The 25739-nt window shown below is 47.4% G+C and overlaps 1 protein-coding gene across 6 annotated transcripts in view; it reads right to left on the minus strand.

Moving 5' to 3' along the window:
- LOC129816595 (semaphorin-5B-like) overlaps positions 1 to 25739 on the minus strand; it is a 313431-nt gene that overhangs the window by 270478 nt on the left and 17214 nt on the right. For all 6 annotated transcript variants that reach the window (XM_055871271.1, XM_055871269.1, XM_055871275.1 and 3 more), the window contains exon 2: positions 2645 to 2718. The gene's annotated coding sequence lies outside the window, so the exon portion shown is untranslated. The remainder of the gene's footprint in view (positions 1 to 2644; positions 2719 to 25739) is intronic.

Genomic DNA, 25739 nt, shown 5'->3' on the forward strand with positions numbered 1-25739 from the left:
TCTCCCATTCATATGCACAGATACATACCCATACACACACACACACACACACACACACACACACACACACACACACACACACACACACACACACACACACACACACACACACACACACACACACACACAGACACACACACACACACATGTGCGCGCATTCTCCTTCATTCACACACAACATATATCTGTGCCTCAGCACACCCATTCTCCTTCATTCACACACAACATATATCTGTGCCTCAGCACACCCATTCTCCTTCATTCACACACAACATATATCTGTGCCTCAGCACACCCATTCTCCTTCATTCACACACAACATATATCTGTGCCTCAGCACACCCATTCTCCTTCATTCACACACAACATATATCTGTGCCTCAGCACACCCATTCTCCTTCATTCACACACAACATATATCTGTGCCTCAGCACACCCATTCTCCTTCATTCACACACAACATATATCTGTGCCTCAGCACACCCATTCTCCTTCATTCACACACAACATATATCTGTGCCTCAGCACACCCATTCTCCTTCATTCACACACAACATATATCTGTGCCTCAGCACACCCATTCTCCTTCATTCACACACAACATATATCTGTGCCTCAGCACACCCATTCTCCTTCATTCACACACAACATATATCTGTGCCTCAGCACACCCATTCTCCTTCATTCACACACAACATATATCTGTGCCTCAGCACACCCATTCTCCTTCATTCACACACAACATATATCTGTGCCTCAGCACACCCATTCTCCTTCATTCACACACAACATATATCTGTGCCTCAGCACACCCATTCTCCTTCATTCACACACAACATATATCTGTGCCTCAGCACACCCATTCTCCTTCATTCACACACAACATATATCTGTGCCTCAGCACACCCATTCTCCTTCATTCACACACAACATATATCTGTGCCTCAGCACACCCATTCTCCTTCATTCACACACAACATATATCTGTGCCTCAGCACACCCATTCTCCTTCATTCACACACAACATATATCTGTGCCTCAGCACACCCATTCTCCTTCATTCACACACAACATATATCTGTGCCTCAGCACACCCATTCTCCTTCATTCACACACAACATATATCTGTGCCTCAGCACACCCATTCTCCTTCATTCACACACAACATATATCTGTGCCTCAGCACACCCATTCTCCTTCATTCACACACAACATATATCTGTGCCTCAGCACACCCATTCTCCACCGCCATCCTACACATATTCACCCTCCTTCATTCTCCCATTCATATGCACAGATACATACCCATACACACACACACACACACACACACACACACACACACACACACACACACACACACACACACACACACACACACACACACACACACACACACACACAGACACACACACACACACATGTGCGCGCACGCACACACATCCATAGACCAATTTTTGACTGTTATTGACTTACATTCTCTTTTATATTGTCCTTTCAGTGTCCATGTATCTCATTGGCATAGGCTAATTATATTGTTACCTCCTGGAGAAGAACAGTTACTTGGGGACAATAGAGTTCAGATTGTATTGGAAGGAATATTTTCTCAATTTACGATAAGCTGGTCTTGGGCATCACTGTATGTAGCCTAGTGTGTGTTTTCCACCTCTCCTCAGGGCACTGGGCTCTCTTTCAACTGGAAAGGTTTCCTGCAGCCTGTTCAGGCCTTTAACTCAGCCTAGTAGACATGTCCTGGATGAATCAAAGGGACTGGCCCTGGATCTTGATCTCCTTTCCCCCACTGTGCCCTCAGAATGTTGACTTTGATCTGATAGTTCCAAAGCTTAAATATTACCATGCGAGGGTATCTAGAGTTCTTCTGCCTCACGCCGATCCGATGGCATCGCTCCATATCCTCTGGTGATACATCCTCGCCAAGCTCCTCCGATATCAGTTTGATCACGTAGCTGGAAAGGTCCACTTTGTCCTCGTCTTCCGGTAGGGACAATATTCTTATATTATTTTGTCTCAATCTGTTTTCTAGCTGATCCAGCTAATCTTCTAAAATTTGCACCTTTGTTTCCAGAAGGCCAATTTTGTTGTCTTGATCGTCCACGTGCCCCTCCTGTATATACATGTCTGACAAGATAGGCTCTACTTTCCTTTTGAGCAAATACACTTTTTTAACTACAGATTGTAACAGTTTGTTTCTTTTGGTGAGTATTAGGAGCATTGAAAGCATGTTTTCCTGGATATCCTTCAGCTGTTCGCTGCTCTCATTTGCATCTCCAAGTTGTTCTTTGTCTTTTCCTCCAAGAGAAGCCATGGCTTGTTGTGGCCGAGTCTCAGTGTATCTTTACACACAGATCGTTGTTGTGTATAATGCACCACTCACTCTCTCCCAGTTACTTGGGGATATATTCATCTATCGATTTTAAGGGCCTGATTTAAACTATGTTGTCTGGCTTCTACATATAATCACAGTTTTGACGGTACAAAACTGAGCTACTATCTCCCAGTGCGTCCCATCCATACGCGCATGCGCGCATCCCAAAGACATATTTCCATTTTAACCCCAAAAACGGATGATAAAGTTTTAAACTTGATCAAACTGTAGCAGAAGAGAACGAAGCACAGTACTCACCAGCTAGTCATCACTGGCACATGGTCCTGCGGCTACAGGGATGGGCTGAGAGGACTGTTGTACCCTTTAGAAACCTATTTCATGGAGAGAGAGAGAGAGAGAGAGAGGAGAGACAGAGACGGGGGAGGGGTGAGTCTTTCAATTCACACCAGTCGTTCGTCTCCTTCCCATAAGTAGTGTGGAGTGCCACAAAGAACCACACACACTCCCGTAGACACACCGCCAACTTTTACAATGGAGGTGAGAGTGCGGACCTGGAATGGCATTTAAACTGGAGTTTCTTAGGTTTCATGGGGTGGGGTGGGTGAAGGGAGAAAGGGACAGAGAAAAGATGGCTCCCCAACCCCAACTCAATCTCAAACAAGTTCATTGCAGTTAAAGTTATTCAAGTAAACCAAATAGTGTAGGCTGACATTTAAAGGCAAATTTACTGTAGTTTAATTTATAGACTTCATGAATATAAATCTGCCAAAGATACAGTATATACGTTCCAGCTGGATTAATCAAACTTGCAGGCTAATATACTGTACAGTTACCATTTGGCCTTTTGGCTTCTGATCTTAAGTTAACACCACAGAGCAAATTGGAACAAAATAGCCTTCCAAAGTTTCTACGGAAACCTCTGTGTGAGGCTCAGAAATCTTGTCCCTCCCGCGTTGTCAATTAACAGGATATTTTTCTCACTTGAAAAGAAAAGAAGGCGAGAGAAAACGTTGCCTGTACAACCCTGGCAGTTGGCTAAAGCTCTGCGTTGCTATGTAGAACCTAGACTCTAGATGTGTATCCTCTTCCTCTGCTATGTAGAACCTAGACTCTAGGTGTGTATCCTCTTCCTCTGCTATGTAGAACCTAGACTCTAGATGTGTATCCTCTTCCTCTGCTAAGTAGAACCTAGACTCTAGATGTGTATCCTCTTCCTCTGCTATGTAGAACCTAGACTCTAGATGTGTATCCTCTTCCTCTGCTATGTAGAACCTAGACTCTAGATGTGTATCCTCTTCCTCTGCTATGTAGAACCTAGACTCTAGGTGTGTATCCTCTTCCTCTGCTATGTAGAACCTAGACTCTAGATGTGTATCCTCTTCCTCTGCTATGTAGAACCTAGACTCTAGGTGTGTATCCTCTTCCTCTGCTAAGTAGAACCTAGACTCTAGATGTGTATCCTCTTCCTCTGCTATGTAGAACCTAGACTCTAGGTGTGTATCCTCTTCCTCTGCTATGTAGAACCTAGACTCTAGATGTGTATCCTCTTCCTCTGCTATGTAGAACCTAGACTCTAGATGTGTATCCTCTTCCTCTGCTATGTAGAACCTAGACTCTAGATGTGTATCCTCTTCCTCTGCTATGTTGTATGCCACTAAACAAGCACTTACACTTTGATTCACTTGTTGAGAAAGTGCCTGTAGCTGGAGTTTAGAGCCATGACGATCAAAGATAAACTGTAGACTGGTGCCTCCTTCTCTGCTAGTTCTGAGGAATCAGTTGTAATACCGTTATTAGGGAGCAAATAGAAAAACAGGTGGACCAATTCAAATAGGGATGTCTGGAGGACTTGCTATGGAGATAGACCCTGAATTTGGTTGTAGGCAGCACCACTACAGGCAGACAGTGGTGGGAATGTTATGGCTGCACAAAGCAAGCAGCCACATTCTCCTGTGTCAACATGGGCTACTGCTCTCTTTCTTCCACCAAATCAAGAGGGCAGAGAATCCTCATCAATACAATGGCTAACATCAGTTGTGTTGAATCTGTTCTATTCAGCCACTGTCACACGTCTTCTCTTTTTCAACTATTCATGCACACACAGACACACATAGAGACAGACTGAGACTAACACTTATTCAAACACAACATGTCTGTAAACAAATACATATTTGACTAGAATGACTAGAATGCCCAAACACCAACTTGTAGGAAAACTGAAGAGACAAGTCTGCTGATTCACCTCATTCTTTATTTTTTAAATGTTATTGTATTATTTTATACAATTTAATTGGATATTTTATAAACAATACAAAACATAGACATACAAACGACTACATCATACAAACATCACTACATCACATCTGTCCAGACCCACTAGCCCCCACCCGTATCTCCAGCGCCCGCATCACTCTCTGCCACATGGTCTCAAACTGCACCATTCCGTTTCTCTCTGTCGCCCACACTCTCTCCATTTTCATCATAAAGTATTAGACCATTACATTGCCGGAACTACGGGGGATTGACTGATTTCCAGTTTTTAAGTATACGTTTTCTTTAGCTAATTGATGAGAAGAGTATCATCCTGTTCCCACCTCTGGTTCACAGTGGGACAGGAGGGGACACATTCTCCACCACCAAACACACACAGAGAGAGAGAGACATGACATGAGAGACAATAAATATAAAGTGCAAATGCAGAGACTCCAAGACCATTGAGTGCTTTTGTCCCCTGTAGGGAGGCTGGTGTGACTGTCCCCTGTAGGGAGCCTGGTGTGACTGTCCCATGTAGGGAGCCTGGTGTGACTGTCCCCTGTAGGGAGCCTGGTTTGATTGTTCCCTGTAGGGAGCCTGGTGGTCCCCTGTAGAGAACCTGGTGTGACTGTCCCCTGTAGGGAACCTGGTGTGATTGTCCCCTGTAGGGAGCCTGGTGGTCCCCTGTAGAGCGGCTGGTGTGACTGTCCCCTGTTTGGAGCCTGGTGTGACTGTCCCGTGTAGGGAGCCTGGTGTGACTGTCCCCTGTAGAGAGGCTGGTGTGACTGTCCCCTGTAGGGAGCCTGGTGTGACTGTCCCCTGTAGGGAGCCTGGTGTGACTGTCCCCTGTAGGGAGCCTGGTGGTCGCGTGTAGGGAGCCTGGTGTGACTGTCTCCTGTAGGGAGCCTGGTGTGACTGTCCCCTGTAGGGAGCCTGGTGTGACTGTCCCCTGTAGAGAGCATGGTGTGACTGTCACCTGTAGGGAGCCTGGTGTGACTGTCCCCTGTAGGGAGCCTGGTGGTCGCGTGTAGGGAGCCTGGTGTGACTGTCCCCTGTAGGGAGCCTGGTGTGACTGTCCCCTGTAGAGAGCATGGTGTGACTGTCACCTGTAGGGAGCCTGATGTGACTGTCCCCTGTAGGGAGCCTGGTGGTCGCGTGTAGGGAGCCTGGTGTGACTGTCTCCTGTAGGGAGCCTGGTGTGACTGTCCCCTGTAGGGAGCCTGGTGTGACTGTCCCCTGTAGAGAGCATGGTGTGACTGTCACCTGTAGGGAGCCTGGTGTGACTGTCCCCTGTAGGGAGCCTGGTGTGACTGTCCCCTGTAGGGAGCCTGGTGTGACTGTCCCCTGTAGGGAGCCTGGTGTGACTGTCCCCTGTAGGGAGCCTGGTGTGACTGTCCCCTGTAGATAGTCTGCTGTGACTGTCCCCTGTAGGGAGCCTGGTGTGACTGTCCCCTGTAGGGAGCCTGGTGTGACTGTCCCCTGTAGGGAGCCTGGTGTGACTGTCCCCTGTAGGGAGCCTGGTGTGACTGTCCCCTGTAGGGAGCCTGGTGTGACTGTCCCCTGTTTGGAGCCTGGTGTGACTGTCCCCTGTTTGGAGCCTGGTGTGACTGTCCCCCGTAGAGAGCCTGGTGTGACTGTCCCCTGTAGGGAGCCTGGTGTGACTGTCCCCTGTAGGGAACCTGGTGTGATTGTCCCCTGTAGGGAGCCTGGTGGTCCCCTGTAGAGAGGCTGGTGTGACTGTCCCCTGTTTGGAGCCTGGTGTGATTGTCCCCTGTAAGGAGCCTGGTGTGACTGTCCCCTGTAGAGAGGCTGGTGTGACTGTCCCCTGTAGGGAGCCTGGTGTGACTGTCCCCTGTTTGGAGTCTGATGTGACTGTCCCCTGTAGGGAGCCTGGTGGTCGTGTGTAGGGAGCCTGGTGTGACTGTCCCCTGTAGGGAGCCTGGTGTGACTGTCCCCTGTAGGGAGCCTGGTGTGACTGTCCCCTGTAGGGAGCCTGGTGTGACTGTCCCCTGTAGGGAGCCTGGTGTGACTGTCCCCTGTAGGGAGCCTGGTGTGACTGTCCCCTGTAGGGAGCCTGGTGTGACTGTCCCCTGTAGGGAGCCTGGTGACACTGGTACCACAGATAACAATGCTAACACACTGTAACACAGTGCAGCAGAGATGCACTAGACCCAATGAGGATAATATGGAATTAAGGCGATGTGAATGAAATGCTTCTTTGGTGGTTGGAAGTTAACACAGCTGGACGATGAAGAACCATATACGTTGTAGGTTGGGTTTTCCTTTATTAACCTCATCATGGAGGTTCTTTAAAACTGTCTGGGACTCATAGACAAATGTAACTTGTGGTATTCATGGGTAAGAAATCATAGTTACTAGTTTATGGACATGAAAGTCTGAGGAAACTACCGGTGGGCCTATATGTCAGACCAATTAGTTTGACCTGTTCACTTCTCAGTCAGTCCGACTGACTCAGGGCATTATCAATCTACATGCATTCCATTTAGCTTCCTCAGAGCTCCTCAGGGCATTATCAATCTACATGCATTTAATTTTGCTTCCTCAGAGCTCCTCAGGGCATTATCAATCTACATGCATTCCATTTTGCTTCCTCAGAGCTCCTCAGGGCATCATCAATCTACATGCATTCCATTTTGCTTCCTCAGAGCTCCTCAGGGCATTATCAATCTACATGCATTCCATTTTGCTTCCTCAGAGCTCCTCAGGGCATTATCAATCTACATGCATTCCATTTTGCTTCCTCAGAGCTCCTCAGGGCACCATCCAACAGCACCGGTACACACACAGCCTCCCAAACTGCTAGGGGAGTGAAGGAGTGGCAGTTAGTGAAGGACTTCATTAAGATTAGAGGAGTACAGAGACAGAGACAGAGCAGAGCTGCAGTTAGCCTGCCTGGGCTGTGCCAACTAGGCACAGGGTTTAAGAGTTGTTCCAGAGTCACCCCTGAAGACCTGCCTGGAGGTCAGTTAGAGTGTTCTGGAAAGAAGCTGGAGAGAAGCGCGGGGAGAGAGAGACATTTGAATTGAGAGAGAGAGTAAATTTAATTGAGAGAGAGAGAGTAAATTTAATTGAGAGAGAGAGAGATAGATTACATTGAATTGAGCGACTGAGAGAGAGAGAGAGGGGGGGGGAGAGAGATTAAATTTAATTGAGAGAGAGAGACAGAGAGGGAGATTACATTGAATTGAGAGAGAGAGAAAGGGAGATTAAATTGAATTGAGAGAGAGAGAGACAGAGAGGGAGATTACATTGAATATAGTGAGTGAGAGGGAGACAGAGAGAGAGAGAGTGAGAGAGAGAGGGAGATATTACATTTAATTGAGAGAGAAACAAATTTCCTGACAAAATTTTAAAAATATAAAACAATTAGAGAGTGTAATTTCCCCAAATTTGAAACCCTTATTCAAGGTAAAGACCTCTCTGTTGAGAGTAGGCTATCCGTCCTGTTGGTGGAGGACGCAGAGAGCTGTGGGTTGGCAGCGCACTACATTGCTGCCTGCCATAAGATGAGGGACAGTGTCTGACAGACCAATCAACTTGCACATGTCCTCTACTGTATGCTTATTGTTATTGTTCAATGTATGGTTACTTTGACCCTTGGTTATTGTTGTTACTGTTGTCCCGTTGACAATTTTGATTCTTATTATTACCAATTTGTAAGTCGCTCTGGATAAGAGCGTCTGCTAAATGACTAAAATGTAATGTAAATGTTATTATTTCATGTTGTGTGTTGACCTGTGTGTTGTCCTTGTTAATGCAGACAGAGAAGAGCTCCAACTTCTTAATCATAGCCTCAATTTTGTCCCGCACATTGAATATAGTTGCAGAGAGTCCCTGTAATCCTAGATTCAGATCATTCAGGAGAGAAAAAACATCACCCAGACAGGCCAGTCGTGTGAGAAACTCGTCATAATACAAGCGGTCAAACAATTGAAAAGTATGGTCAGTAAAGAAAACTTTAAGCTCGTCACTCAATTCAATGATAACCAGCGCACTTCTTCTGTATGTTGTAAAAGCTTTACATGGTTGCTGACCATATCATTGCATAGTGCAGAAAATACCCGAGAGTTCAGGGGCCTTCATTAACAAAGTAAAAAATGTTCCCTGTAGGGTCCAAAACGTCTTTCAAGCTGTCAGGCATTCCCTTGGCAGCAAGAGCCTCTCGGTGGATGCTGCAGTGTACCCAAGTGGCGTCAGGAGCAACTTCTTACATGCGTGTTACCACTCCACTGTGTCTCCCTGTCATGGCTTTTGCGCCATCAGTACAGATACCAACATGAGCAGCAGCTATGTTTGGCTACATACGAACCATTAGTGGAATTCCTGCGAGAGCGTAACGGTTATTCATTATTTCACTAGGCTACCTGTATTTGACATTGTGTTGCTTTTTTGCTGAACACTAGATGGTTTCATTTTATTTTTGGCAGTGAAACGAGAGTACTAAGGCGAGAAAAAAACCTCACCCAAATGTATAGCCCGGTTGGAAAATATAAATGGATTTTTTGAAAATGTTAAGGAGAATTTTTTTTAAGAACATTTGAATCACATTTTTATTTGTCGTACCCCAGATGGCATTACCCCAGTTTGGGAATACCTGCCCTAGAGCACACAAAAACCTATACACACCTCAGCCTAAACATTACCGCCACAGGTAACTTCCACAAAGCTGTGAACGATCTGAGAGACAAGGCAAGAAGGGTCTTCTATGCCATTAAAAGGAACATAAAATTCAACATACCAATTAGGATCTGGCAAAAAATACTTGAATCCCTTATAGAACCCATTGCCCTTTATTGTTGTGAGGTCTGGTGTCCGGTCATCAACCAAGAATTCACAAAAAGGGATATTGAGACTCTGCATGCAGAATTCGGCAAAAATATCCTATGTGTACAATGTAAAACACCAAATAATGCATGGAGCAGAATTAGGCTGTTCAATTCTACAGCCACCTAAAAGGAAGTGATTCCCAAACCTTCCATAACAAAGACATCACCTACAGAGAGATGAAACTGGAGAAGAGTCCCCTAAGCAACTGGTCCTGGGGCTCTGTTCACAAACATAAACAGACCCCACAGAGACCCTGGACAGTAACACAATTAGACACAACCAAATCATGAGAAAACAAAAAGATAATTACTTGACACATTGGAAAGAATTAACAAAAAAACTGAGAAAACTAGAATGCTATTTGGCCCTAAACAGAGAGTACACAGTGGCAGAATACCTGACCACTGTGATTGACCCAAACTTAAGGAAAGCTTTGACTATGTACAGACTCAGTGAGCATAGCCTTGCTATTGAGAAAGGCCGCCGTAGGCAGACCTGGCTCTCAAGAGAAGACAGGCTATTTGCACACTGCCCACAAAATGAGGTGGAAACTGAGCTGCACTTCCTAACCTCCTGCCAAATGTATGACCATATTAGAGACACATATTTCCCTCAGATTACACAGATTCACAAAGAATTCGAAAACAAACCCAATTTTGATAAACTCCCATATCTACTGGGTGAAATACCACAGTGTGCCATCACAGCAGCAATATTTGTGACCTGTTGCCACAAGAAAAGGGCAACCATTGAAGAACAAACACTCTATTTGCATATCGTTAAAACACTGTATATAGACATAATATGACATTTGAAATATCTTTATACGTTTGGAACTTCTGTGAGTGTAATGTTTACTGTTAATTTGTATTGTTTATTTCATGTTTGTTTATTATCTACTTCACTTGTTTTTGCAATGTTAACATATGTTTCCCATGCCAATAAAGCCCCTTGAATTGAATTGAATTGAAATGAGCCAAATGTCAGGGAGCTGGGATGGAGAGAGAGTGTGTGCAAAAGAAAGAGCTAAAGAGAGGGATAGTAATTAGGGAGTAAATAATAAAGCTGGTCTGGTCCAGGAGGCTGGGTCTGGTCTGGTCTGGTCCAGGAGGTTAGGTCTGGTCTGGTCTAGTCCAGAAGGATAGGTCTGGTCCAGGTGGCTAGGTCTGGTCTGGTCCAGGAGGTTAGGTCTGGTCTGGTCTGGTCTGGTCCAGGATGCTAGGTCTCGTCTAGTCCAGGAGGCTGGGTCTGGTCTGGTCCAGGAGGCTAGGTCTGGTCCAGGAGGCTAGGTTTGGTCTGGTCTGGTCCAGGATGCTAGGTCTGGTCTGGTCCAGGAGGCTGGGTCTGGTCTGGTCCAGGAGGCTAGGTCTGGTCTGGTCCAGGAGGCTAGGTCTGGTCTGGTCCAGGAGGCTAGGTCTGGTCCAGGAGGATAGGTCTGGTCTGATCTGGTCCAGGAGGCTAGGTCTGGTCTGGTTTGGTCCAGGAGGTTAGGTCTGGTCTGATCCAGGAGGCTAGGTCTGGTCTGGTCCAGGAGGCTAGGTCTGGTCTGATCCAGGAGGCTAGGTCTGGTCTGGTCCAGGAGGCTAGGTCTGGTCTGGTCGTGGAGGCTACAGTAGGTCTGGTTTGGTCTGGGAACTCAGGATGAAGTGATGAGCTGAGTTGAGATGACCACAGCAGCGGAGGGCCAGGGGCCACACTCAATAAATCAATGAAAAGATGGAGAGCCACTGCTTTAAAAGGTCAGCCTGACAGAGCTAGACGGTGTATGCGTCCCAAATTACACCCTATTCCCTACATAATGCATTTGAATTGGGACAAAGCCAGTGTCTTAGCTAGCCTCGTACGAACCAGCTTCCACATCCTGAAACCATGGTATCACGTTGACGAGGGAACTTATACATTACCACGTCCTGCTATTCTCAATCCCAGTGGTCTGTCCCTGTAAAACAAAGTCCTATATCTCAGACAGTCGCCTGTGTCGGCAGAGGAACATTGTTTCCAGAAGAGTGTCTCTGGCCCTTCATCAAAGCTCTTGACAGCAGGTTAACAACCCTACTGAAACCAACGATCACACCTTGACAGGACTACGAAACTAAGCTCTCTCTCTCTCTATATCTCTGTCTCTCTTTTCTCTCTCGCTCTCTCCTCCCCTATCTATCTCTGACTCTCTTTTCTCAATCTCTCTTTTCTCTCTTTCTCTCTTTCTGTCTCTCTCTCCTTTTCTCTCTCTCTGTCTCTTGAGCTCACAGGCAGTAAAAGACAGCAGCTCATTATAAACTGCACAGGCACTTGTGTAACCGCACACTAGTGAAGGAGTGAGTGAGAGAGCGTGGACAACAAGTCCGAGCTTGTGGATACAGAGGGAGGCGTGTTCAGACTGGCTAACTACATCCTCCCCCATTGCAGTGTGTTTCTGTCTCTCCACCACCACTCAACTGTGTGTTTCTGTCTCTCCACCTCCACTCAACTGTGTGTTTCTGTCTCTCCACCTCCACTCAGCTGTGTGTTTCTGTCTCTCCACCTCCACTCAGCTGTGTGTTTCTGTCTCTCCACCTCCACTCAACTGTGTGTTTCTGTCTCTCCACCTCCACTCAGCTGTGTGTTTCTGTCTCTCCACCTCCACTCAACTGTGTGTTTCTGTCTCTCCACCTCCACTCAACTGTGTGTTTCTGTCTCTCCACCTCCACTCAACTGTGTGTTTCTGTCTCTCCACCTCCACTCAGCTGTGTGTTTCTGTCTCTCCACCTCCACTCAAATGTGTGTTTCTGTCTCTCCACCTCCACTCAGCTGTGTGTTTCTGTCTCTCCACCTCCACTCAGCTGTGTGTTTCTGTCTCTCCACCTCCACTCAAATGTGTGTTTCTGTCTCTCCACCTCCACTCAACAGTGTGTTTCTGTCTCTCCACCTCCACTCAACTGTGTGTTTCTGTCTCTCCACCTCCACTCAACTGTGTGTTTCTGTCTCTCCACCTCCACTCAACTGTGTGTTTATGGGCTGCTGAAGACTGGAGACTGCAAGGGCACACACACACTCACAGCTCGAACACCAGCCAGCCAATCCCGAATTGCCTCCAGATAAACAAATTAAAATTAATTCTAATGTCTCCTATCTGCATCATCACAGCCACTTAAATTAGGTTTAAAACAGGTTTAAAACGAAATACAAAACAAAACAAAGAAGTTTCCTGTGAAAGGCCAATCTCTGCTTGAGGTAATGAAGGGAAGCGTACATCAGACAGCATCTCTCTCTGCATCCCAGAGGCTGAGCGATGTTTTACACGTCTCCACGGTGATCTCACAGTGCTATCACACTGTTCCCAGCATGATGGTGTGCCGTGAGGGGGGATTTACCCAAGCACCGTTTGTGTGTGTGAACCCACCATCTCCACCACACACACACACACACACACACACACACACACACACACACACACACACACACACACACACACACACACACACACACACACACACACACACACACACACACACACACACACACACACACACACACACACACACACACACACACACACACAGTCCTGAGGCTGCTGATTACAGGACTGTGCTAGCGGAGTAAACATTACATCACTAGCACTGTGGATGGAGAGGAGAGGGGGTCTGGTAAGCATCTAGCCTGCAGTACTGTAGCCTGGCTGGTTTGATTACAGTTTGTTGTGGGCTCAGAAGGGGAGGTGGACTGTAGCCATCACTGTGTGATTATTATATGCTGACTGCAGTGACTGGTTACTCAGGTAACCCTATTATCAAGCAGGCTGATCCATGATGTTGTTTCAGCAAAAGCCCAATGAAAAGTGAATGCAGTAACTTAGAGTCAAGGTATCCTAGACACAGATCAAATCACCTGTGTTATGTACTGTAGCTATTACATCTCCGTGATGATGTGATCCATCCATCTCGCTCCCTTTCTCCCTTCTGATAAGGAAACTGAAATCTCCTAACAACAAGGGCTCCAAATACCAAATGCTAACATTTCTCTGTCCATTCCTCCAGGTTTCCCACAGACCTGGATCAGGCCCACAGCTCTGAATGATACAGAAACATGTCTGATATGCTGCGGCCCAGGCATATCATCAGAATGTTCCATGTTTTCCATTCTTCCCCCATGGAGCTCCTCCAGGCTTCAGGATCTGAGGCATGCAGTCAGCAGTCAAGGCCCAGAACAAAAAGCCTGCCTGGGGGATGAGGAGGCAGGGTGCGGTGCGGAGAGGGAACACTGGAATAGCTGGGCCAGCAAAGACAACCTGAAGGGGGGAAACAGGCACCGCTCCGCTCAGCCCTGTTCTCTTCTATCTGCCTTCCTTCCACCGCTGGCCTGGAACCAGCCGCAGTTGGAATGGAGAGGAAGCATCAGTAATTACGACCCACGACTGAGGTTGTAATAAGGCCCCAGCGCCTGGGAAAGAGAGTGGGTGGAGAGGAGAGGAGGACGCAGTGTGGCTAACAGTACCTTACTACAGGGGGAATCAGTATACATCTCATAGAGAAAGCCTAGTGTGCGTTCAGAGAACTTGTAATGAATATGCAGAGCAGCCCTAAGACAAAGCTTCCATGGCTTGCTGTGCAAAGAGGCTCACTTGTCACTCGATGAGCGACAGTTTACTTTAAATGAGATCTGCTACACAGGCCAGAGACTAAATGAAGAGTTTATTTCCAAAATATTATATTTAAGCAATAAGGCACGAGGGGGTGTGGTATATGGGACGACGCATCACAGACACAGCCCTTAGCCGTGGTATATTGGCCATATATCACAAACCCCAGAGGTGCCTTATTTGCTATTACAAACTGGTTACGAACATAATTAGAGCAACAAAAATAAATGTTTCGTCATACGTGTGGTATACGGTCTGATATACCACGGTTGTCAGCCAATCAGCATTCAGGACTCGAACCACCCAACTACCAATTTTTCACGTTTTTTCATCAGAAATTATTGCTGGATAAGAGCATCTGCTAAATCAGGATTTCGAAATATATGCCTTTTAGATCATAATGAATGTCATTATATTGATGGGGGGGACCTGATCCTAGATCAGCACTCCTAACATCTGTTCCAGAAACATCTGCTCCAGGTCATATGTTTCAGCACGTCACTTCCTGTTGAACGCAGAATGAGGAAGAGCTCGGTTTTATTTTTTTGAAAAGTTTGTTGTTTGAAAGTGCATTGGAATGGGCCAGCAGAGACCACCTGAAGGGGAATATTGGTAGCTATCTAGCTTCTTAGTTTGGATCCCGCGACGCAGTTGGCATCAGTTGCTGGGACTGCTTGTCTATTTCCAGTGATCCTGCCGACTGAGCTACTGAGGAAGGTAACTGACTCTATAGCCACTCCTATCTGTCATATTTTTAATCTGAGCCTAGAGGAAAGTCTTTGTGCTCAGGCCTGGAGGGAAGCCAAAGTAATTCCGCTACCCAAGAGTGGTAAAGCGGCCTTTACTGGTTCTAACAGCAGACCTATAAGCCTGCTGCCAGCTCTTAGCAAACTGTTGGAAAAAATTGTGTTTGACCAAATACAATACTATTTCTCTGTAAACAAATTAACATTAGCATGCTTATAGAGAAGGGCCCTCAACATGTACTGCACTGACACAAATGACTGATGATTGGTTGAAAGAAATTGATAATAAGATTGTGGGAGCTGTACTGTTAGTTTTCAGCGCAGCCTTTAATATTATTGACCATAACCTATTGTTGAAAAAACGTATGTGCTAAGGCTTTTCAACCACACCATATCGTGGATTCAGAGCTATCTATCTAATAGAACTTGGAGGGTTTTCTTTAATGGAAGCTTCTCGAATGTCAAACATGTAAATTGTGGTGTACCGCAGGGTAGCTCTCTAGGCCCTCTACTCTTTTCTATTTTTACCAATGACCTGTCACTGGCATTAAACAAAGCATGTGTGTCCATGTATGCTGATGATTCAACCATATACGCATCAGCAACCACAGCTAATGAAGTCACTGAAACCCTTAACAAAGAGTTGCAGTCTGTTTTGGAATGGGCTGCCAGTAATAAACTGGTCCTGAACATCTCTAAAACTAAGAGCATTGTATTTGGGACAAATCATTCCTTAAGTTCAAGACCTCAGCTGAATCTGGTAATGAATGGCCTGGCTGTTTAACAAGTTGAGGAGACTAAATTATTTGGCATTACCTTAGATTGTAAACTGTCATGCTCAAAACATATAGATTCAATAGATTCAATGGTTGTAAAGATGGGGAGAGGTCTAGCCGTAATAAAGAGATGCTCTGCTTCTTTGACACCACAATCCAAAAAGCAAGTTCTACAGGCTCTAGTTTTGTCTCATCTTGATTATTGTCCAGTCGTGTGGTCCAGTGCTGCAGGGAAAGCCCTAGTTAAGCTGCAGCTGGCCCAGAACAGAGCGGGAGGTTTTGTTCTTAATTGTAATCAGAAGGCGGATATAAATACTGTGCATGCCAGTCTCTCTTGGCTATGAGTTGAGGAGAGACTGACTGCATCACTTCTTCTTTTTACAAGAAACATTAATGTGTTGAAAATCCCAAATTGTTTGCATAGTCAACATACACACAGCTCTGACACACACACTTATCCCACCAGACATGCCATCAGGGGTCTTTTCACAGTCCCCAAATCCAGAACAAATTCAAGAAAGTGTACAGTATTATATAGAGCCCTTATTGCATGGAACTTCCTTCCATCTCATATTGATCAAATAAACAGCAAACCTGGTTTCAAAAAAGAGATAAAGCAACACCAACACGGACCTCCCGGTCGTGGCCGGCTGCGACAGAGCCTGGGCGCGAACCCAGAGACTCTGGTGGCGCAGCTAGCACTGCGATGCAGTGCCCTAGACCACTGCGCCACCCGGGAGGCCAGAGCTCCATTTTTATGGAATGGTCTGCCTATCCATGTGAGAGACGCAGACTTGGTCTCAACCTTTAAGTCTTTATTGAAGACTCATTTCTTCAGTAGGTCCTATGATTGAGTGTATTCTGGCCCAGGAGTGTGAAGGTGAATGGAAAGGCACTGGAGCAACGAACCGCCCTTGCTGTCTCTGCCTGGCCAGTTCGGGATTCTCTGCCTCAAACCCTATTACAGGGGCTGAGTCACTGGCTTACTGGTGCTCTTCCATGCCATCCCTAGGAGGGGTGCGTCACTTGAGTGGGTTGAGTCACTGACGTGATCTTCCTGTCCGGGTTGGCGCCCCCCCTTGGGTTGTGCCGTGGTGGAGAGCTTTGTGGGCTATACTCGGCCTTGTCTCAGGATGGTAAGTTGGTGGTTGGAGATATCCCTCTAGTGGTGTGGGGGCTGTGCTTTGGCAAAGTGGGTGGGGTTATATCCTGCCTGTTTGGTCAGAAAGGCCAGAGTGTCTCCCGAGCCCTCCTGTCTAAGCCTCCAGTATTTATGCTGCAATAGTTTATGTGTTGGGGGGCTAGGGTCAGTCTGTTATATCTGAAGTATTTCCCATCTTCTCCAGTGTCCTGTGTGAATTTAATTATGCTCTCTCTAATTCTCTCTCTTTCTCTCTCTCTTTCTCTCTTTCTTTCTTTCTTTCTTTCTTTCCCTATGACCATGCCTCAGGATTACATGGCCTGATGACTCCTTGCTGTCCCCAGTCCACCTGGTTGTGCTGCTCCTCCAGTTTCAACTGTTCTGCCTGCGGAAATGGATTGATTGATTGGATCAAAATCCACCAACGAGAGAGGAATAGGAGAATAGAGAGAGAGAGAGATCAGACTTATCCTTCCTGACTTTAAAAAGGGGATGGCACCCAATTCTTTATCTTTTCCTTTCATTTCACAAACTGGAATTCAAAACCTTTAATCATTAACTTGAGGAACATCAAACCATTTAATGGAATGATTGAATCATTTCATGTTTACTGCCAGAGACTCATCATTCGTACATGCCGTTTGCTTAACGACTCTTGAAATTAAAGCACTTAGCAATTAACATTGAATAGACGAGCCGAGAGACAGGTTGAAATGATATGTGACATACTAAAGGAGGCCATTCATTTGGGTTCAAAGAGAGCATATCCTAAGGGGTAATATAGAGACAAAGAGATTGAAAAGTATGTGTGTGTGTGTGTGTGTGTGTGTGTATGTGTGTGTGTGTGTGCGTGCGTGCGTGCGTGCGTGCGTGTGTGTGTGTGTGTGTGTGTGTCTTGGGCTTTAAAACATTGATAATGTCTGCAGTATTAAACCTCAAGCAGTATGTCATAGTTGGAGCTAACTTTATTTGCTTTTCTCTGACTTGCCTTGTCCTCTCTGTTCCCTGTGGAACTTTAAACAGAGAACACAGAGGGGAACGTAATATAATATTAACACATAGATTTCATCAGCAATGCTTTGGAGTTAAATTACACACACACGCACACATATACACACTCTATGACTCAATCAAGGTTCACGTCTGTCTGTCTGTCTGTCTGTCTGTCTGTCTGTCTGTCTGTCTGTCTGTCTGTCAACAGACGAGATCAAAGACCACAGACGATCAAACACAGACCAGATCAAACTCCCACTAACTGTCACCTCACAGCTCTCTGATGGATCTTGAATGGCCCCCTGTTCCCTATATACTTGGCTGCTTTTGACTAGGGCCCATAGTGTCCATTATATCGTCCACTATATAGAGAATAGAGGGTCATTTGGGACGCCCCTACTTATTGCAATCAATGGTAACCCCATTTCACTGACTTAAAAAAAAAGGCACTACTCCTCTGAAAACAGTTATTCTCTTCTGTCTATGCTGCCTGTCTGGAGTCTTATAAACTAAGTGAAACACTTAAATGATGAAATTGAATTGAAGCCACTGAATAAAGTGCCAATCCAATAAGTAATTACCGTCAGAGAGAGACAAGGGCTCAATGGTGAGGGAGGACGTGCTCAGTGCTCCACTCTCTTTCCCCAGTAGACATGACTGCAATTAATGACCTAGGATAAATCACTTAGAGAGAAAACAGTCAGGCAGTGTCCCAAATAGTACCCTGTTCCTTATGTAGTGCACCACTACAGTAGTGCACTATATAGGGCAGAGGGTGCCTTTTTAGACACGCCCTTAGTCCAAATTGAACACAATTAAAGTAAGACCACCAGGATCTGGATGGTTCTAACAAATCACCACTGGCCCTTACTTATCAATTACAATCTGCCCAGAAACTTCAGGTCCAAACTAAAACCCACTTACTTGTGATTACATGGTAAAACCAGGCATCAAATCGAACACCACTAGATTAGAATAACATTTTTATGATTGACAAAGATCATTGATCCGTTCAATAGATTTGATGAAATCCACTGATTGAATGACAAATCATAGTTTTCCATCAAGGCATAGTTTGAACACAATCTTTCCCCCTTTAACAAGTTTTCACTTCAGTTGGAGTTGGATTCCAAAGTAGTTGCCTCAGGTGTGTAAATCACTGAGACTGCCCACCACAAGGGAAAACTTCTAACAGAGGAAGAGAAAGGAAGAGTGAGATGTAGAGAAGGAAGAGAGGGTGCCCACCACAAGGGAAAACTTCTAGCAGAGGAAGAGAGAGGAAGAGTGAGATGTAGAGAAGGAAGAGAGGGTGCCCACCACAAGGGAAAACTTCTAACAGAGGAAGAGAGAGGAAGAGTGAGATGTAGAGAAGGAAGAGAGGGTGCCCACCACAAGGGAAAACTTCTAACAGAGGAAGAGAGAGGAAGAGTGAGATGTAGAGAAGGAAGAGAGGGTGCCCACCACAAGGGAAAACTTCTAGCAGAGGAAGAGAGAGGAAGAGTGAGATGTAGAGAAGGAAGAGAGGGATAGAAGAGGACGATGACACAGCAGAGTGGGGTCCTTTACTCATTGTGAGTGTGTCCTGGCAGGTTGCAGTGCCCCTGGGAGCTGAGCCAATGATTTGTATTTACACTAGATGACAAATAGGGGGGGTTGTGTTGACGCCAGCATGCCTCCATCTTGGCACTCCACCATCAAAAATATTCTCGAAGCTATAGAAATGCATTTATTAATGTAACGGTCGTCTAGTTCTTCCTCCTCCTCGGACGAGGAGAGGAGAGAAGGATCGGAGGACCAAAATGCAGCGGGTTGTGAATACATCATGAATTTATTGAAAGACGAACACGAACACGAAAAACACTTGGAAAATTACAAAACAAATAAACGATGTAGACAGACCTGACTATGAGAACTTACAATAGACGAAGAACGCACGAACAGGAAACAGACTACATACATGAACGAACAAACCGAAACAGTCCCGTGTGGTACAACATACACAGACACGGAAGACAATCACCCACAAACAAACAGTGTGAAACGCCTACCTTTATACGGGTCTCAATCAGAGGAAAACGTCAAACACCTGTCCCTGATTGAGAACCATATAAGGCTAATTACAAACGACCTAAACATAGAAACACAAAACATAGAATGCCCACCCCAACTCACACCCTGACCAGCTAAACACGTACAAAATAAACAGAAAACAGGTCAGGAACGTGACAGAACCCCCCCCCCCCCCCCCCCCCCCCCCCCCCCCTCAAGGTGCGAACTCCGGACGCACCACCAAAAGTCTAGGGGAGGGTCTGGGTGGGCATCTGTCCACGGTGGCGGCTCAGGCTCTGGGCGTGGTTCCCATCCCACCATAATAAATCCCGGCTTTCTTATCCCCCTCACAATGACCACCCTCCAAATAACCCCACCTAAATTAAGGGGCATCACCAGGATAAGGAGCAGCACCGGAATGAGGGGCAACACCGGAATGAGGGGCAACACCAGAATGAGGGACAACACCAGAATGAGGGACAAGACCAGAATGAGGGGCAACACCAGAATGAGGGGCAACACCAGAATGAGGGACAACACCAGAATGAGGGGCAACACCAGAATGAGGGACAACACCAGAATGAGGGACAACACCAGAATGAGGGGCAACACCGGACTGAGGAACGGCAGCTCCGGACTGAAGGACGGCAGCTCCGGACTGAGGGACGGATCCTGGCTGGCTGGCTCTGGCGGATCCTGGCTGGCTGGCTCTGGCGGATCCTGGCTGGCTGGCTCTGGCGGATCCTGGCTGGCTGGCTCTGGCGGATCCTGGCTGGCTGGCTCTGGCGGATCCTGGCTGGATAACGGCTCAATGCTGGATGACGGCTCTGGCTGGTCATGGCTCGCTGACGGCTCTGGCTGGTCATGGCTCGCTGACGGCTCTGGCTGGTCATGGCTCGCTGACGGCTCTGGCTGGTCATGGCTCGCTAACGGCTCTGGCTGGTCATGGCTCGCTGACAGCTCTGGCTGGTCATGGCTCGCTGACGGCTCTGGCTGGTCATGGCTCGCTGACGGCTCTGGCTGATCCTGTCTGGCGGAAGGCTCTGGCTGATCCTGTCTGGCGGAAGGCTCTGGCTGATCCTGTCTGGCGGAAGGCTCTAGCGGCTCCTGTCTGGCGGAAGGCTCTAGCGGCTCCTGTCTGGCGGAAGGCTCTAGCGGCTCCTGTCTGGCGGAAGGCTCTAGCGGCTCCTGTCTGGCGGACGGCTCTGAAGGCTCATGGCAGACGGGCGGCTTTGCAGGCTCAGTACAGACGAGCGGCTTTGAAGGCTCAGTACAGACGGGCAGTTCATGCGGCGCTTGGCAGACGGACAGTTCAGACGGCATTGGGCAGACGGACAGTTCAGACGGCGTTGGGCAGACGGACAGTTCAGGCGCCGTTGGGCAGACGGCAGACTCTGGCCGGCTGAGACGCACTGTAGGCCTGGTGCGTGGTGCCGGAACTGGAGGTACCGGGCTAAAGCTACGCACCTTCAGGCTAGTGCGGGGAACAACAACAGGGCACACTGGACTCTCAAAGCGTACTATAGGCCTGGTGCGTGGTACCGGCACTGGTGGTACCGGGCTGAGGGCACGCACATCAGGGCGAGTACGGGGAGAAGGAACAGTGAGTACAGGGCTCTGGAGACGCACAGGAGGCTTGATGCGTGGTGCCGGAACTGGAGGCACTGGGCTGGATACACACACCACAGGGAGAGTGCGTGGAGGAGGAACAGGGCTCTGGAGACGCACTGGAAACCTGGTGCGTGGTGTAGGCACTGGTGGTACTGACCTGGAGCGAGGAGCTGGCGCCGGAAATACCGGACCGTGCAGGCATACTGGCTCCCTTGAGCACTGAGCCTGCCCAACCTTACCTGGTTGTATGCTCCCCGTAGCCTGACTAGTGCGGGGAGGTGGAATAACCCGCACCGGGCTATGTAGGCGAACCGGGGACACCATGCGTAAGGCTGGTGCCATGTAAGCCGGCCCAAGGAGACGTACTGGTGGCCAGATATGTAGGACCGGCTTCATGACATCCGGCTCAATACTCAATCTGTCCCGGCCGATACGAGGAGCTGGTATGTACCGCACCGGGCTGTGCACACGTACAGGAGACACCATATGGTGTCTGCCCGTACTCTCGCTCTCCACGGTAAGTACAGGGAGTGGAACATAGAATGCCCACCCCAACTCATGCCCTGACCAACTAAACACATACAAAATAAACAGAAAACAGGTCAGGAACGTGACAATTAATGTCTACATTCGTGTTGCAACATTTATTATATTACAGTCATCTTAATGCATACTTTTAAATTATATTATGTGAGATAAATATAAAAATACAACAAAACAATTTTGATTACTAATGTTACTGTCCCCACTACAACACAAAAATACTTAAATACAAGTAATTTTGTCCTTGAAACATTTCATTGAAGTACTGTAGAATTCCATTCATTCCTATGGAAGACTGCTCCTACTGGGGAGTGGCAATATGGCCGGCCAGTGGCTTCAAAGCCTCTCAATGGCCAATACATATCATCAATAATTGAGGGTTTATATACAGAGCAGATACACTAGATCTCTGAAGGTGTCACCACACACGCACACGCGCACGCGCGCGCACACACACACACACACACACACACACACACACACACACACACACACACACCTGGCTTCAGTCAACTCCTCTGAAGGCCTGTGAGACACTACAGCTCTGACCAGGAAAGCTGGTCTGGTCTGGCATTGGTTGGCTGTAGCCTCACTTGGCCTGCCTCCAGCATATCGTACACGTTTCTCCTGCTGTGCTGTGACAGCAGCTGTTTGATGCTGAGGGCTGATGGGCTGGGGAGGGTAGGATTGCAGAGAAGGCGGGTAGTATGAAGGTAGGTGGGGGTAGTGTGTGTATGCGTGCATGCGTTTGTGTGGGTCATGTAGTGCCAGCATCTACTGTCAATGCCATAGTTAAGACTTCACAGGGCTGACATGGACTCAGGGAAAAAGGAGAGCTAATTAACACGGAGATCAAATTCAGGGTTTACATTGTGATACTAAAATAAATCTCCACCAGCCAGGCCTCGTTAGTGGAGGAGAGCCAAAGACATATATCAGGTGACTAGCGTCTCACCTGTAAATACGCATTTACTGTGATGGAAAACAATTGGAGCGCGACAGACAAACATCAGAGCACCTACGTCTCTGACTCCACCTACATCTCTGACTCCACATATGTCTCTGACTCCACCTACATCTCTGACTCCACCTACATCTCTGACTCCACCTACGTCTCTGACTCCACCTACGTCTCTGACTCCACCTACGTCTCTGAATCCACCTACGTCTCTGACTCCACCTACGTCTCTGACTCCACCTACATCTCTGACTCCACCTACATCTCTGACTCAGTATTTAACTCTAGAAGCGTTAACCTTTCATAACGACACAAGGCCATTGAACAGTCGTTTGAATTGTCTGCCTTGCGTTGACATATTTGATACAGAGTGCACCTCTCAAAGGAGGAAGAGAGAAAAAGTTTGACACAGCTTAACACCGGTGCAAAATGGCTGTCTGAGTCTTTAACAACCCTCCTGTTTTACGTCTTGTTTATTCCTCTCACAACAGCAGCACAAGCACTCTGTCATTTTCCAAAGCTTAATGAATAGGATCAAATCAAATCAAGTTTTTTTATATAGCCCTTCGTACATCAGCTAATATCTCGAAGTGCTGTACAGAAACCCAACCTAAAACCCCAAACAGCATGCAATGCAGGTGTAGAAGCACGGTGGCTAGGAAAAACTCCCTAGAAAGGCCAAAACCTAGGAAGAAACCTAGAGAGGAACCAGGCTATGAGGGGTGGCCAGTCCTCTTCTGGCTGTGCCGGGTGGAGATTATAACAGAACATGGCCAAGATGTTCAAAATGTTCATAAATGACCAGCATGGTCAAATAATAATCAGGAATAAATGTCAGTTGGCTTTTCATAGCCGATCATTAAGAGTTGAAAACAGCAGGTCTGGGACAGGTAGCACGTCCGGTGGACAGGTCAGGGTTCCATAACCGCAGGCAGAACAGTTGAAACTGGAACAGCAGTAAGGCCAGGTGAACTGGGGACAGGTGGACGCTCCTACAGCAATAGGAGCGTCGAGGTAAAGTCGAAGAGCAAGTCGCCGCAATCACCATCATCATCACCATCATCATCATCACCATCATCATCACCATTATCAACACCATTATCACCAGTATCACCATCACCATCACCATCAACTTCACCATCACCATCATCTTCACCATCATCATCATCATCATCACCATCTTCACCATCATCATCATCACCATCATCACCATCATCATCACCATCATCATCACCATTATCACCAGTATCACCATCATCATCACCATTATCACCATCATCAACATCATCATCATCCCCACTGCTTTGTAGACTGCTGAGGGTAGCCTCTGCTCCTCACCAGCAAAGAAGGGGGTGCATCGTAGAGTGTGTGTGTGTGTGTGTGTGTGTGTGTGTGTGTGTGTGTGTGTGTGTGTGTGTGTGTGTGTGTGTGTGTGTGTGTGTGTGTGTGTGTGTGTGTGTGTGTGTGTGTGTGTGTGTGTGTGTGTGTGTGTGTGTGTGTGTGTGTATTGGACTCCACCCTAACCCAGAGGGTTAGAGAGAAGCACTGTTTTTGACCCCCAGTTTAGAGGTGAGTGGGGAGACCCATACAACGGTGGAGGTCAGGGTAGAATCAGAAGTTTCATACATTCCCATGAGAACTATACAAGTAAGGCTTACTGCCTTGACACAGTGGGGTACCCTGGCCCCACATTTCAGTCTTTGTCATGCAAACTTCAAAGTTCAAGACGTCTTCAAAACCACAAAATGACAAACAACATTGGAAGGGAAGGCTGTGAGAACTGTCCTCCTTTCTCTCTTGTATTTCTCTCTTTCCCAGAGGGCATCATAACTCACTTACAACATGTTGCTGAAATGACAGAGCAGAGTGCACAGCTGAAAAACACATTCATGTACACCTGTATTGGAATGGTCTAATTACAAGTCCTACCTTTATCCATCTGCTACCTACCCATCTATCTATTCACCTCTCTATCATTCCACCATCCATCTAGAATATATTTACTACCTAAACAGACAAAAAGAACATCCACACTAAAGTGTAAGGGTGTGGAGAGAGAGAGAGAGAGTGAGAGAGAGAGAGGGAGAGGGAGAGAGGGGGGAGAGAGAGAGGAGGGAGAGAGAGATAGAGAGGGGGGAGAGAGAGAGGGGGAGCGAGAGAGGGGGAGAGAGAGAGGGAGGGAGAGAGAGAGGGGGAGAAAGAGAGATAGAGAGGGGGAGAGAGAAAGGAGGAGCGGGAGGGGAGAGAGAGAGGGAGGGAGGGAGGGGGGGAGAGAGAGCAAGGGAGAGATGGGGGAGAGAGAGAGAGGGGGAGAGAGAGAGGGGGGAAGAGTTAGAGACAGTGGGGGAGGAGAATGGGGAGAGAGGGAGAGGGAGAGGGAGAGGCAGAGAGAGAGAGGGAGAGAGAGGGGGAGAGAGAGGAGATAGAGAGGGGGTAGAGCGAGAGAGGGGGAGGGAGAGGGGAGGGAGGGAGAGAGAGAGGGGGGGGGAGAGGGAGGAAGGGAGAGATGGGGGAGAGAGAGAGGGGGGGGAAGAGTTAGAGACAGTGGGGGGGACAGAGGGGGAGGGAGAGAGAGAATGGGGAGAGAGAGAATGGGGAGAGAGAGAGAGGGAGAGGCAGAGAGAGGGAGAGAGAGGGGGAGAGAGAGGAGATAGAGAGGGGGTAGAGCGAGAGAGAGACAGGGGGAGAGAGGGGGAGATAGAGGGGGAGAGAGAGAGAAGGGGGGGAGTGTGTGTGTGTGTGTGTGTGTGTGTGTGTGTGTGTGTGTGTGTGTGTGTGTGTGTGTGTGTGTGTGTGTGTGTGTGTGTGTGTGTGTGTGTGTGTGTGTGTGTGTGTGTGTGTGTGTGTGTGTGTGTGTGT

The sequence above is a fragment of the Salvelinus fontinalis genome, chromosome 19 (genome assembly GCF_029448725.1).
Source record: "Salvelinus fontinalis isolate EN_2023a chromosome 19, ASM2944872v1, whole genome shotgun sequence".
Classification (NCBI taxonomy): domain Eukaryota; kingdom Metazoa; phylum Chordata; class Actinopteri; order Salmoniformes; family Salmonidae; genus Salvelinus; species Salvelinus fontinalis.